This window comes from Balaenoptera borealis, assembly GCF_965194805.1.
Source record: "Balaenoptera borealis genome assembly, chromosome: 5".
NCBI lineage: Eukaryota > Metazoa > Chordata > Mammalia > Artiodactyla > Balaenopteridae > Balaenoptera > Balaenoptera borealis.
The window spans coordinates 60,881,662-60,896,413 of record NC_138862.1 but is presented as its reverse complement, the minus strand read 5'-3'; the positions used below and the strand labels follow the sequence as shown (position 1 = coordinate 60,896,413).

At 41.3% G+C, this 14,752-nt stretch overlaps 1 protein-coding gene across 12 annotated transcripts in view; it reads left to right on the top strand.

The window, feature by feature from the left end:
- The window catches only part of ZBTB20 (zinc finger and BTB domain containing 20), a 799,945-nt gene that overhangs the window by 737,137 nt on the left and 48,056 nt on the right, over positions 1–14,752 (top strand). The gene's annotated exons all lie outside the window — the stretch shown is intronic.

Below are 14,752 nucleotides of genomic sequence, written 5' to 3'. Positions count from 1 at the left end.
TTTAGGTTAAAAATATTTTTTAATTAAAAAAACTGCCTATGGGCTAAATTTGGAAAAGGGCAGCTTAATGAGATTGTCACTACTGAAATCACTCCGTTGCTGTTTGTTTTTGCTGTCTTCCCAATAATCTGAGAGTCGTCACTTCTTCAAATTCTATTTTAAGAAAGTTGATAAATCACGTTTGGGAGGTATTTTCTGAAACGTAACTCAATACTTCAGAGAGAAAGAAACACATGTGTTGACAATGGAAAGGAATGGAATCACTTGGAGTCCAATCGGAAAGAATATTCCTTTTAGTCTTGAGATACCCGACAACTATTCAGAACTGATCTCCACAGTGGATGTCAGGCAGAAAGCTGGCGTATTCGTCTTTGGATTAAGATCAGACCAAGAAAGTTTTATTTTCCAAAAAGGACTCCATTTATCCTGTCCACAAAGCAAAAATTATTAATTAGGAAATGAGATTCTAAATCTCCTGTTGTTATTTTTCTGACAAAGCAAATGTAACTCTGCAAAAAGGGTGAGAGGTGAATGAGCCTGGGACATTCCATTCCCTACTTTCTTCATCATAATAGTCCCTGGATAAAGGGACATGACCTAAGGATTGGGGTTTGGGTGAAGGAGCCTTTTTCTACTCGTGACTGAGCTGAGACCACACTCCAGCTGTCACTAGAAAACGAAACGAGAAATAACAGGATCCAAATCTCTGCAGCCCATGTAAGTTGTACAAAGCTGCTGCTTCTATACAGAAACTCGGGGGTCAGAAGCAGGGACTGTGTTCAGTGGACCATCAAAATGGTAACATCCTTGGCCTTCTTGCCTGGCAGTCTCCAGCCTAATAGTAATTACAGGAAGAATTGGAAAATAGCGTGGCGCGGTGCCTGTAGACATGTGCGTACTGTCCCTACCTACCAGGAAGGTAGCCTGCTCCTGTGGAGAAGGACCTGGAGCTCCTGCATGCAGACCTCCAATGCCTGGCTTTCTGCCACAGCTTATGGGGAAGATTACATAGAATGGCCTTAGCCCAGAAATCCCACTACAATAAAATGAATGTTTTGCTGAATAGAAAGAGCATTGGGCTCTGTGTATTATACTTTGCCATAAGCATCATCTGACCAGGCCTTGGCGTTAGCTTGGAATATGTACAAGGCACAGCCCCTTGGTGACCCTGAGGAAGCCAGTGGATCCAAGCTCAGTAAGGTCTGAATACAGTTGGAAGGAGAACAAATAGGGAGGAGAAGCCTAATCTCCAGCTGTTCAGAAAGTCCTTCTGATTTTGCCATTAAGATGTATAAGCCTTCTCTGCTCCAACCTGTTGTTTAAATTGATTATACTTTTCTCCAAATATATTTGGATTGTAGTTTGTCCTGATTTGAGCCTACGCTTAGAAGAAAATTGTTTTGAGGAAAGATTCACAGAAATCTGTCCATTTGGAGTTTGCTTGAGAGAAGACAGGAAAGAGGTTTATTTTAAGCTGTTAAGATTTTTGGATGCTCTTCTTGCATTCAAGAGGATTTTTTTTTTTTTTTTTTTTTTTTACTTTCAAATGTCACTCTAACCGTAGATTAATTTAAAAGCCTAATTTCTTTAAGGTAAAATATTCAGTTTCTATTTAGAACTAACAGATTTGGGGCATTTAAAAATAGTGCCCTTGACTTGTTAGTATCTTTAACTTCAGAAACATTCCACCAGTATGTGGTGTTCCAAGCTTTCACAAGTGCCTGAATTTTTACAGCACCTTTTTATTTGTCATGTGTTTAGCAAAATTATTCTTAGTCATGCCTTAATGCCCATTTCCCATCAGTCATTATAATTCTTCCCAATTTACAGATGAGAAAACTGAGAAAATTGACACCCAGATAGATGAATGCCGTGCTTAGTAGTTACCTCGTTCAGATATGGGGAGGGGGAGAGGGGGATGTCTGTGGATTTGCCCTCACTGTGAGCAGCCTGAATTCTCTGCTCTGAGCCCAGAGATGGCATTCCTGGCTCGAAACAGGCATCTTGAGAATGTTCAACTACTCATATTGGTGACGAGGTTATAGAACACGATGGGTACGCCTCCCCACAGAAGAAAATTCAGCTCTGCCTACGAACTGATCAGGGTGGGCAAGCCATGGCGTTGTTGCATCTGAAGGACACAGGCCGCGTTTTGGAGCAAAGAGAACAAGTCCGACCCCTTAAATTCTCAGTTGGCTATTTAACCTGCGAGCCATTTCAAATTCAGCAGAAGATCCCAGTAAAAGTCAAAGCAAGAGGGAATATGGCTGAGAAACGCTTTCCTTGGTGAAATGGTGAGGTTAATATCACTACTGAAACATGTGCTGCTTTTCAGTGCACCCACTACAATCACCTTTTAGCAATATTCCCCCATCACCCCCTAGCTTGTCACCTCGTCACCCTTTCTAACAGTCTCATGGTAAACCAACGCAGATGATGAGAGCGGAAGGCATTAGGATGAGTTTCGGAATGCAAAGGGTACCAAACCCCTAGGCGTTTGACAGAACAGTTCCCACTGCACAGGCTGAGGATGAGTTGAGCCAGGCTCTCCCTTTAAACACTTAACAGGACTAAACCAAGTCAGGAGAGCAGACGAAGCTCTCCACAGGAAAACCTTTCCTGACAACTATCAAGCCGTAGCATATCACAGTCATGTACATGTGAAAGATGCTCCCATTTTGTTTTCCCCCAAATAAGGCTCCCACTGAAGGGAGAAGCGATTCTGCACCCCCATCCCACCCCCGTTGGCAGTCTCCCTGCTTTGGGCTGTAGAACCACCTAAGTCCAATGTCTTTGTTTCGTTGGAAGCTGACATCCGTGGTTACTTACCTTCTCAGGTTTTGCACTGGCCTCATCAGATCGTCTCATTTTTTGTGTCCTTGCCAAGATGCGCTTACACATTAGCAGTTTTTATTTATTTTTAATGTAACCTTTACACATTACCAAACTGTTGTGAGGGTGGGTTTAACTTTCACTCTGTAGGTAGCATGACCCTGCCGGGCTGAACGCTGTCAAGGAGCCGGGTAGGTCCTTCCTTGGCTCTCTCTTGCCGTCCACCTTCATTGGCCTTCCCCCTCCCACCCCTTTGCCTCAGTCCCCAAGCCTGAAGATATCAGTACACTTGGTTCAGTGTGAACTTCTAAGCAATTTTTTTAGAGAACAAAACAAAGAGGATTTTTTATGGCAAACTCCATTAATGCCACATTAAGGCTGACATTTTAATTACCCCAAAGTCAGGAAATGCAAAGTTCAGGTTCCCACAGCAAAAGAAACTGTCCCCTTGAGTCCCAGCATTATAGCAGATTCTTTCATTCCCGGATTACACAACACCAGGCGTGGGGACATTGTTTTTCATCCACGTACGTGGAAAGGAGCACAGCTTTTATCCTTTGTTTTTTTCCTGTAACTACAGTTGAGGATATGGGTCTTTAGCTTCCCTTCCCAAACCATCTATATGTATTATCCTGGAACGGAAGACGATTAGAGCTCTACATGTGCGCACGGACAGAATTAAAGTTGCTGTGGGAACATTAACTCTGATTTCCGGACTTCCGTGCCAGTCACATTTAAACCATAATGTTGTAATTTTTGGCATGTAATAAATGTGTATTTCATGTACACAGACAGAAAGAAGCATAAAATGTATTTTAAAGAGCAATTAATTACTAACTTTGTGATTAAAAAACATTTGGTGCATGTTCCTTCCCATTTAGCATCAGCTGCTGGTCTTAGCCAGGCCTAATAGATGACATACTGTGTCTCATCCTGCATCTCAGATGTACTTACTGTATGTTCCTGTTCTTCTAGATAATTAATTCCCTTAGTAAAGCTGTAGGGGGAAAAGAAAATGGAAGGAATATGCAAGCATGTAAATAGGGTAAAGGATATTTTGAAGGAAATGATTCATTTCTGCAAATAAACCTTAGTCCCTGATAAAGAGCCAGAAATCTGCTAAGTGGGTGTAGACAGAGGTTTCTGGCCACCTTAGAGCATCTGGTCCAGGGCCATCAGAACAACTTCAAAGCAGATTTCCCCCTGAATTCTGGGCATGCCCAATGGGGGAGTGATTTTACTCTGTAATAACTCTTCAGGCTTAAGGCTTAAAAAGTTGTCTTACTCTGTAACAGCTTTTCAGTTTATATTCAAACTGGAAAAGAAAAGTCGTAGGGACTCATGTAAAATAGAGGTTTTTCCAAAGAATCCCTGATTTACAGAGCAGTGTTTTTAATTCCTTTAGATTTGAATCTGGTTGACCTATTTGTGTTAGAGAAGGAAGTGTTTCAAAAATAACTGTTTGAACAAGTTTGTTAGTAAAAAGGATTAGTAGCAATACTCTAAGGTACAGTGTTTAAGAACACAAATACTTGAAGGTTTATCTGAAACTGGGTGAGATGATAGAATTTTTACTGAAGGGATGTGTCGTCTAAATGCTCAGGTCAAGCTTTAGGAACACGCTTATGGGGAATTTGAACCTCTGTATTTGCTATTTCTTCATTATCTCTCCTGTCATGTATTCCTTTTGTTTAGCTTGGTTGTGTGTAGTAGCTAACCTTTAAGAAAAAGACTTCAGCTTTACAGGGCTCTGATTGCTTTTACTTGGGCTGTCTGTACGTGTGAATGCATGTCTGTATGAGTGAAAACTGCTCAAGCAAGTTTGAAGGTCTGTTTGGCAAATTCGACTGCGTTTTCAGAAAGTTTCCAATCAGAAAGCTGATTCAGTGTAAAACCTTCCAAAAACTTCCTGAGGCACCTGTTCGCATGAAAGGATTGGATTTCTGCTGGAGGTGCTCAGAAGGCAGTGTTTATAACTGAAGATCTCTGTTTGGAGTGCCAAAAAATGAAAAACATTTTCGCCCCCAAAAAACCTCCATAAATGTTCAAAATGTATCATCAAACAAAAGCTTCATTTGGATTCAAATGCATGTATCTCAGCAGATGTGTCTAAACTAACTGGAATCCCACAGGAGCAGCTGTACTGGATTTTGGTATGTCTTGATAACTGAAAGAGTTATTCTTAGACTTTGGAAGGACAAAAATGGTCCATCTGTGAAGAACTGTAATAGAGACATGACAAAAAACAGCATCCTCTGAAAGAGTTTATTTATGGAATTTAGGACAAGTTGGACAATCCTGAAAACATTTTGGGGTCACACTAATTTGCAGAAGAAATAGTCAAAATGGGATGAAATAAGCCACTACAGATAGTTATTATCCTATGGCTTGCTATTAATTTTCTCATAGATTCCATATCAGTTAAACAGTAAATAGAGCATCTTTGATGTAACTAAATGCTCTCATTGTCCCCAGAGTGTCTCACATTCCTCTTTATTCTACTTCCTATAAAGAATTATATATTTACCTTTTCATTGCTAACAGTTTAATCTTGTTTTCCTGCTATTTCATTAACCAAGTAAACCTCTTACTTACTAAGTGTGGATTCATTTCTTTAAAGATAGTCTTTCACTTTTTAAAAGTCACCTTTCTTTTCCTGAGTTAATTGATACATAATCTCTTTAGAATTATTTTTATTACCTTTGATACCCTCTTATTTAGAGGTTTGAGTGTTAATCCCACACTTACACGTTAGAAGCCCAGTTAAATTTTTTTTATTGGCTCTAATTTCCTAGAGTTTCCACTTCATATATCTGGGGACACATTTATTTTTAAAAATCATGTGTCTTGAAGTTTCATGTCACAATCTACCTCTTTTTATGAAAGTGTTTCTCTTTTTAATAAAAATTGTCCTCTCCCTACAATGCTAATGTAACTGGACATCTTCCATAGCCATTTGACTCAGTAACTTCCTGAAGTCACTCTTACCTTGTTCACTCATGCCTTTCTCCATTTAGCCACGCATCAAATGCTGTTGAACCCCTGCGTCTGTGCCAAGACCTCAGCTAGGACCGGGGATGAAGATACAAGCAAAATACCATCCCCACACTTTAGGAACTCATGGTGTTCCCACACACTTTCCCCAACTTTTAAACCTGTAAAAGGGGACATACAAATGTGGTGTGAAAATGTCTGATGATGCACAAAAAGCTCCCAACCTCCTGAAGCAGAGGAAGGGGCTTCGCAGGGGAGGTGACATTAGACCTGGATCAGGAAGGAATAGGTGTGTGTAAAGCTGAAGAAGGAAGGAACAGCCTTCCAGGCAGAAGGAACAGAAGCAAAACCACAGAGGCACAAAAAGAGCGTGGTGTTCTCAGAAAACAGAGCAGCTCAGTTACCAGACTCAGACCTTCTTACGGTTTGCCTCATTTTAATATAAACTCACAGGACAGTTTGTATTTGGGTAACATTGCCTGTCATTAAAAGTCAGCTGGGCTGAGCTACATGTCCCTTTAGAGACATTTGCTTTCCAAATAAATAATAAAGCAAGACACCACTTATTTTCTAATGGGAAAAGTACCTTTCTTAGCATGAGGTCAGTAGATGTAGGAAAGTATTAGGAAAAATCTAGTGATAATTTATTGATGAATCATTCAAAATAACTTTTCTTATTGAGAGGCTCATTCCTGGAGCCACAGAGTCACCTGTAAGGGCCATACTGGAACTCTGTCATTGACTCCTGGGCCCTCCAGATTCTAGCCATCAGTCTTCTTATGAACTCCTCCCAGGTCCCTTGGGAAATCTGGTCTCATGACCCATTGCTTTGAGTCACACCGTGCCATGTTACTCTGCCAGATATTGCATGAATGTGCTTATGATTGTCCACGTATAATTGGTAAGGCTGATTGCTGACCTTCAGGGCTGTATTCTTCATCTTTCCATCTCATGTCTTGCTGAAGCACATCTTTAATTCTTATCTGCAGCTGCTGGTGACAGTTTCATATGTGCTTCCTCCACTCGTGGCAAATTTCGTTATATGAAATTAGTGTTCCTCCATATCTGTCAGGGCCTCTCACATCCTGACCTTAAAAAACATACACACACACACACACGTACTACTGCCTTCAGAGAAGGATCATTTGATTGAGAGCATGCATGAAGATTCTAGAAATTGCAAGTCAGATCCTTCCACCCATCACTTCATACCAGGTACTGTAGTGAAACCTCTTATTACCACATGCTGAATAAGCACGTCTGCTTTTTTTTTTTTTTTTTTGCTTTTCTTCTGCTCCTACATCTATTGTTCTCTCTAAGGAACGAGTGCAGTTAGAACTTTTCATCAACATTGAAAGAGATTAAAGTTTAGCTGGTTTAAACCTATTATTATATACACGGGGAAACGTAGGCCCAAAGAGAACAAGGGTCATACCAAAAGGTTCTCAGCATAGTGAGTGGAAGAGCCAAAAATAGAACCTTGCTCCCTCCATCCCCACCATACTGTGCTGCCTGTTAGTGAGTCTGCATCTAAGAGAACTTACATTCTCTGAACCAGAAGGAGTCAGGACTATTTATCCATCAGTTTACTGAATGCTTTCCGTGTAGAGGACCAAGCCTAGGTATTGTACAGGATGCAGTTTTATGAACAGGAGCCCTGTGCTCAGAGACTTAGAGTTGCATGGAGAAGATCAGATACATGCACAACCAACCGCCCTGCAGGGTGGTTAAAGCTACGTCCCTGTTTACCCAGATGCACAAGAGCATCGATTGACTCGATTCACTGGCTTGGCAACCATGTGTAGAGTATATCTTAGGTGTCTGGCACTCCACTGAGTTCTGCAGGGGTAGAAAGTTGGAGACAAACAGACCCTGCCACCAAGAATTCTAAGACTTAGTACATGCCCTCAAATCACCACTATCTTAGATAGAAGTTAGAAAGTTCATAAAATACATTATAATCCAGTTAACATTAACATCCAGTTCAGTTTATCAGGAAAGGTTTCATTTGAGGTCTCTTGAAGGATGAATAGAATTTCATTGGAGGTTAGGCATTAGGGTAAGGTATAAGGTGTTTGTATTCTGGGGCAAAACTGTGGAAAAGTTTTAAGTAGGGGTTGCCATGATCTGGACTTTGCTTTGGGAAGGTCTAATCTAGCAACAGGAATGTGGAACATGCCTGGGTGTGGAAGGGAGTGACTAGAGAGAGGACAGAGCCCAGGAAGCCTTGTCAGTTGTTCAGATTATTGGTAACCCGAGGAGGCTGGTGACAGGGGGATGGGGAAGATCCAGGTTCAACAGACTTTGTGGATGAGGGTGGACAGCTCCAGGAGCTGACAGAGTATTAGATAAGAGAGAGGAAATCATCAAAGATAATTCCAAGATATCAAAGAGAGAAGGTGAAAAGGGAATAATGAGAGGAGCAGAATACAATTCAGTTTTGTACAATGCTGAATATGAGATACCAGGGGTAGACCCTGTGAAGACAACTAACATTGCGTTATAAATAGGGTACTGGAGTAAAGCAGGATGATTTGAAATTAGGGCTAGCAAATGCTTTGGCCAAGAGGGGCATACTTTAAGCCATGAATGTAGGAGTAAATTCAAAGAAGATTTTTGTTGAGAGAAAAAAAGGAAAATAACAGAACCTTGGGAAATATTTATATTGAGTGATAAGAAAGAGAAAGAAAATGAAGAACCCTCAAAGGAGGGAAAGAAAAGATGGTCTAATATATAGGAGGAAAAGCAGGACAGTGCAGAGAGACCAGCAGGGAGAGGAAAGGTAGAAGGTAGGCAGTGTGGGTACTGCAGCCTCCCAGAGGCTGTCGAGAGAACAGAGTCCGATGCATCACGCAGACACCTTAGAAAAGGGTTCAGGAGCACACAGAATGAATGGAACACCAACAGTAATGAACCAGTTTTTTTTAAAGTTTAATACTTTAAAAAGAAATAATGAACAGGTAATGCAAAAGCAGGGTGGTGAATATTTTTATGATACAGCAGCCCCAAGCCCATTTATAGACTGAAGAATAAAAACCAGTGTTAAGGGAGGCTCTGCAATTAAATAGGCACGGTGAGAGAATTAGATCTCTCATTTTACAGGGCAATTGGGATGATAAATATATGTAAAGGAAATTTGAAATCACTACCCAAGCCCAAAGAATCAGTAATTTTATTATATTAGTTCTTTCTCTACTTCTTCCCGACATTGGTTTCTCTTCCCTGTAGCTAATAAGAACTAGTGTCTTGCAAAAATTGTTACATCCTCTTCGGATGACTTCACAAATATTCACTAACCCTCAGTAATCTCTGAGCATTAGGTAGAGGACAGATATTATAGACTTTGAGCCTTTAACTTTTCTAAAAATTTTTAAAACAAGTTATTTCAAAGCATAATCCATTTTTTTTTATATGCCACATTCTGTGACTTTCTTTCATGATAGATCCAATTCAAGTAGTTGCTAATAACAAGCCTATATGTTGTTCTCATGTACTCCTGCATTGTCACAAGACATCAAGTTCATTATTTGTGGGGCATTTTTAACTTGTTTATTTTGTCTGTATTGTTCTCTTTGATGGTTAAACACATCCCTAAGGCCACAGTCCCCTGGACACACAGTATCTGCAATTACTCCTACTTCAGGGTGGTGCTCTGGAACCAACTAAATGAAATGTTATTTCGCTTTGCTATTAAATTACTGTAAAACTAAATAAGAAAATTATTTTCTCACTACTAGAAATTATACAAACAACCACATGGAGGAATTTTGAATATGAGTTTTTATAATTTCACAGGGAACAATGAATTCCTAGTTGACGTCAAAATGGACCTTGAGGAGGTTTTCCTTTCCTCTCCAACTCCAAAAAAGAATTTCCTCCGACTCATTTATCCTCAGTGGTTTTAGCTAGGTTCGTGTTATCAATTTTATGCCAAGATCTCACGCAGTATTAGCTGAGGGCATGCGTAATTTTTAAGAAAGCTTGGTGTGGCACGTAGAACACCACGTGAACAATTTCAAGAAGTGGTAACTAAATTAACTTTGTCATTCAGTTTTCTGCTGTAATGATTTCCTTTCCTGTATAATCACTTATTGTCTCTTTGCCTTATATCTCAACCGGTACTTGGATATAAAGGAGATAATGAAAGAAAGGTGTATATAAATTTGAGCTACAGAGTGTAATCCCACGTCTCATGGAAAATGCACATGCAAATTCTGAACTTCAACCATGAGAAGTTAACCCCATGGAAAAGGAAGTATATCTTTTTTTTCAGGGAAATATCGTAGGTCTCTCCAGGCAGGCCTGGGTATTTTTCTCCAATTTTAAGAAACCCCCCCTAAATGTAGCCTATTCCATTTTATTCCTGACACTAGGTCCCAGAGGGGTGATTGGATCCTAGGCTCCTGAAGCAGCCTCATAATCCTTGGCTGACATGCTGAGTGGCACTCCCCCGCAGATATGGTGTCCTTGGGTAGCGGCACAGGCAGAGACTTTAAGCAGAGCATAACCCCTCCCTCCAGAGGGGGAGTTCCTGAGCTGGAGGCCTTAAACTCCACTGGCACCATGACTGGGCCTCCCTCTCAGAGTCTGTGAACTTCCTAAGAAGATAGGCGCACGCGGATGCCTGCCAACGTGCGGGCTGTTCTTGGACACGAGTGTGTAACTTTGCTTAGATTGGGGTCAGAGAACTAAAAGAAGGAAAGAGCCACTTCCCCAGGACAAATCCCAGTCAGAATCTGCATCCTCAAACCTGGCCCCCGAGAGTAAACCAAGAAGCAAAGGAGGAAAAGTCCGATGTGGACTGACTCCTGAAGCTCTTTCTTTCGGGTTCTCAGTGTGCCCGCAGGGCAGGGGCAGGTGTGCTAACAGACTTCGAAAGCCATTTCCTGAACATGTTGATAACGGACTAAGATTCGGACCATGTGTTGCTCTGAAAATGCTTTCTTACCCCTTGGTCTGGTTGTTTGCCCTTTTTCATGTGAACTTCAGCCTATGCATGCAGTTTACGTGCCTTTACTTAACCTCCCTATGTTTCCATGTCCTCGAGTGCATGATGAGAATGAAAATAGTATCTAACTCATAGCATTAGTATAAGGGTTAGAGGGACTGCTATATGGGAAGCCCCTAAAACAGACCAGACAGACAGCACTCAGTGAATCTGAGCATTAGCTATAGTTTAAGGGTTTTAAATTATTAGGTAAATATGAACTAAAATGGATGCGACATAAATGAAGGTTGTAGCAGGTGCTCCATCCCTCCCCCTGAGAATGACTGAGACAAAAGCCGTAGGTCTGCAGGAGGGTCTGTTCTTCACTTCAGGAAATGGCCAATGCCCTTCTCCTTGTCCCTTCTTGGATTCAGGCCTGGGCAGACAGGGAAGCCTCTCCATCATCTTTTTGCCTTCTTTTATTCCCCCATTTTTCTTGTGTTTTCTAACACTGGAGGAGAACTAATACCACTAAACATCTACTTTTTGTCAAATACATTATATCATTCTTACAAAACACCCCATTTCACAGATAAGGAAACTGTGGTTCAGAGAAGTTAAAAAAAAAAACTTTCGGAATGTTTTCTTCTTGGTCTAGGGAAGGCTTAGGGTATTATTTACATTATAGTATAGTATTAACCTATTAAGTTCCTTCTTGTCTCAAGTACATTCTAATCAATGAGAGATTTTCAGAATATGGAGAGTGGATTTGTCTACTGTCTGACCTCAGGCTGCATTGTGGAACCTGTGCGTGCCTCTACTGTGCACCCTTAGGCATCCTCTCACTGTCCATCTTCCAGCCCTGATACCTGAAGAGGCCACAACATCAGGTCCTGAGAATGGGCAAACTGCTGTGCTGCCACATCAGACAGCCCCTTCCAAAATGACGCACTTACAGCTAAAGAAATGCATCTTTTACCTGTTTTGAAAGACAGTCTGCCTGGTGGCTTCAGAGTATTTTGAAATAAATCAAAATAGAAGTGAAGTTGCAAGAGTAAATGTGTTTCACTGCCAAGGAGGATTCTCTTAATCACTCAGCTCACTTACCTTCATCCATTCTGAAGCAGTTCGCAGTAGTTGGCAAAAAAACATAATCTTAAGAAATTCAGTAAGACCTGTTGGCTGATTGTACCTAGTGAGCCTTTCCTGTCCCGTGGTGCCTACATAGTTTGGGGTAATGCTTGCAGATAATTTCAGACATTTGCTTCTCTCAACTCTGGAGCACTTTTGCTGCTGAGTGTAGAATTCCAGAGACACACGGGTATGGAACTTGAGCTATAAGGCTTTTAGTAATAGTCGCAGATCAAGTGCTTAACTAGATTGTGTGCAAGTGCGTAGAAATCCCAAGTCAGAGCTTTAAAATAATAACTTAGTGAGTCATGATTTCTACATCTCATATGCTGTATTCTTTAAATCACATGTTGATGGCTAATCAGCAGAATCCAAAGACACAAATTAGATGATACAATAGTTACAGAGAAAATATACATGTAGCTTGAAAAGTAAGGATCCTCAGGGTTGCAATCCCACCAAAAAAAGAAAAAAAAAATGTAGCAGTTGCAATCTGAACTCTCAACATTGTAGCCAAGAAAGGAATGAATATAACAATAGAGAGAGTTTTAAGACAGAACTTCTTGGTTAAAGGAGTCTGGACCTTCGAGAAACATGTTTGAGAAAGAGTCAGAAGAAATACTAGGTAAGACAAATTAATTATTCCTGTTCCTTGAGGAATATTCTAGCAGTTAAATTATTAAATGCTTATTTTGGCCAGGTGGAAGAATTTGTAAGGGCATAAATTCTGTCTATCTTGTTCACTGCTGAATTCTTAGCACCTAGCAGAGAAGTGCTTAGCCATAGTAGGTGCTCAGCAAATATTTATTGAATGAATAAATGAGTGAATGTGGTAGGGAGAACTGAGCAAAAGCGAGAGCATAGTGTGTTTGTGAGCATTGCTCCAGTTTGTAAAAGTAGAGTTACTGATTTTTTACCTAATTCTTTTCATTCAGCAGACCTACAAAACAAAGCGTATCACAGATACCCTCTGGTTTTTGTGCTGGGAAAAGAGAATCCCTTTCTGTTGGATGTAGGCTGCTACCATGTTTTGATTCTAGTAGCAATATGGCAGGGTTAAGGTCGACTTTGTAGGATAATCTGGTGCCTGTTTTTGATAGATATCATGAAAATAGACACTTATTTTCAAGATGCTCAAACAGATGATTAGGCGAAAGCTCCAGCAAACCTTGAAACAACAAAAAGGATAGGTTTTCCCACTCCCACCTCCCATTACTGTGCCATCCTGCAGAGGTTTCTGCAGCCCCACAGCCTCCTCCTTGCTTCACCCTTTTCCCAGGTGAAAAAGCTTTGCCTAGGAAGTACAGCGTGCGACTGTCAGCCTAGCAAGGAGACAGTTCTGGAGAAATCCACTCCACACACAGTGCTCCCAAGCCCCTCTCACGGGAAGGGCATGATGTGATCTGCAGCAGGCAGAGCTGGCCCAGGGAAACAAGAGGCTGGCGTAGAATCCTGGGGCCCTCATGCTGGAAGGGCCCTCCAGAGAGTACTTCCCCGCCACCCTCCCTCCACTAGCTGGACAGTAGAAAGATGTGTCAAAAAACAAATTCCTGGATGAATACGTGGAGGATGAAATGAACGAGAGATGAGTTCATGGCTCCAGAAGTCCCCGCCACCCCACTTGAACAGAAAGCTAACGTTGAAGCCACTCTGTTCCCCATAGCACGGTTTTGTACATGCTCAGCCTTGGAATATGGTTGCCATCTGCTGCCAATGCACAGGACTAAGGAAGTATCCGGGAGGGTAGGAGGAGGCCAGGCGGGAAGAAGAGAGACACTCAAAACAGGCTAATGATCTCCTTTGCGTTGGAGTCTAGGTTTCAGAACATCAGTCCCATACTTCAAGAACAAAACGCCAGTGTGTCTTAGACCACACCAGGCGCCGGCACATCAGATAAGACCTGCGCTGTGTGGCGCTCAGTCACCGAGCCTCCAGAAGTACTCACAGTGAAATTAAAGGAGCAAACGGAGGAGACTGAAAGGAGAAAGGCTTCGCTTCAAACACAATCAGGAGGGCTCTGCAGATATGTGTCTTAGGGTTACAGTAGCTCAGAAATGAATCTACTAATTAAAGGGCTAGAAAATGCTATAGATCCCAGGAATTTAAGGATCTTAGAAGAAATGAGACATTTCTCCATACTCTCTGAATACCTGGCGATCCTTTAGTAGAATCTCAGGGTGAAAGTGACCTGGCTATTGTGCACTTGTTGTAGATTTAAACAGTTGATTAAGAGTTACAGATGGCTGTACTAGAGGCATGGGTGGGTGGTCCTTTAAAAGCAGAAAAGGCTGTTAAGCAAAGCCAAGTACGACCAGAGCGCATCTCTGCAAGGCAGTGACTAGCTGTCGGATCTTCCTAGTTTCCCTGATATTATCTGTATAAACTGTTGGTTATGGCACAGAATCATATTGCTAATTTATGTACTGAAATGACATGCCAGCAAATAATTATTAATCTGGAGATATACACTAGTGAAAAAAAATTACAGTTAACTTTGCTTTTGAAAAAGGTTAGCTAGTTGAAGGCAAGTATTGTTATATATTCAGTAGTAGGTCTCTATCTCAAGTTTGAGAATTTGCAAGGTGGGGAAGCAAATCCTTTTGGCCATGCAAGGAAATAATCTCCTCAGAGATATATGTAATATAGATTTAGAAGCATTGACCATCCCAAGCATGCAAAAATCACCTTAGGGAGCACAAAGTGATTGCCCAGAAGTATGTCACACGCAGTGCCTTGGTGTGGTCGCAACAGTAAATATTTGTTGCTGCGTGAGCTCTGGCCTTGACTCCTGTCTGCCATCAGGAACAAGTCACACAACTGTGACTCACCCATAATTAGAAGATTAGTAATGCCTTAAATCTATCTTGT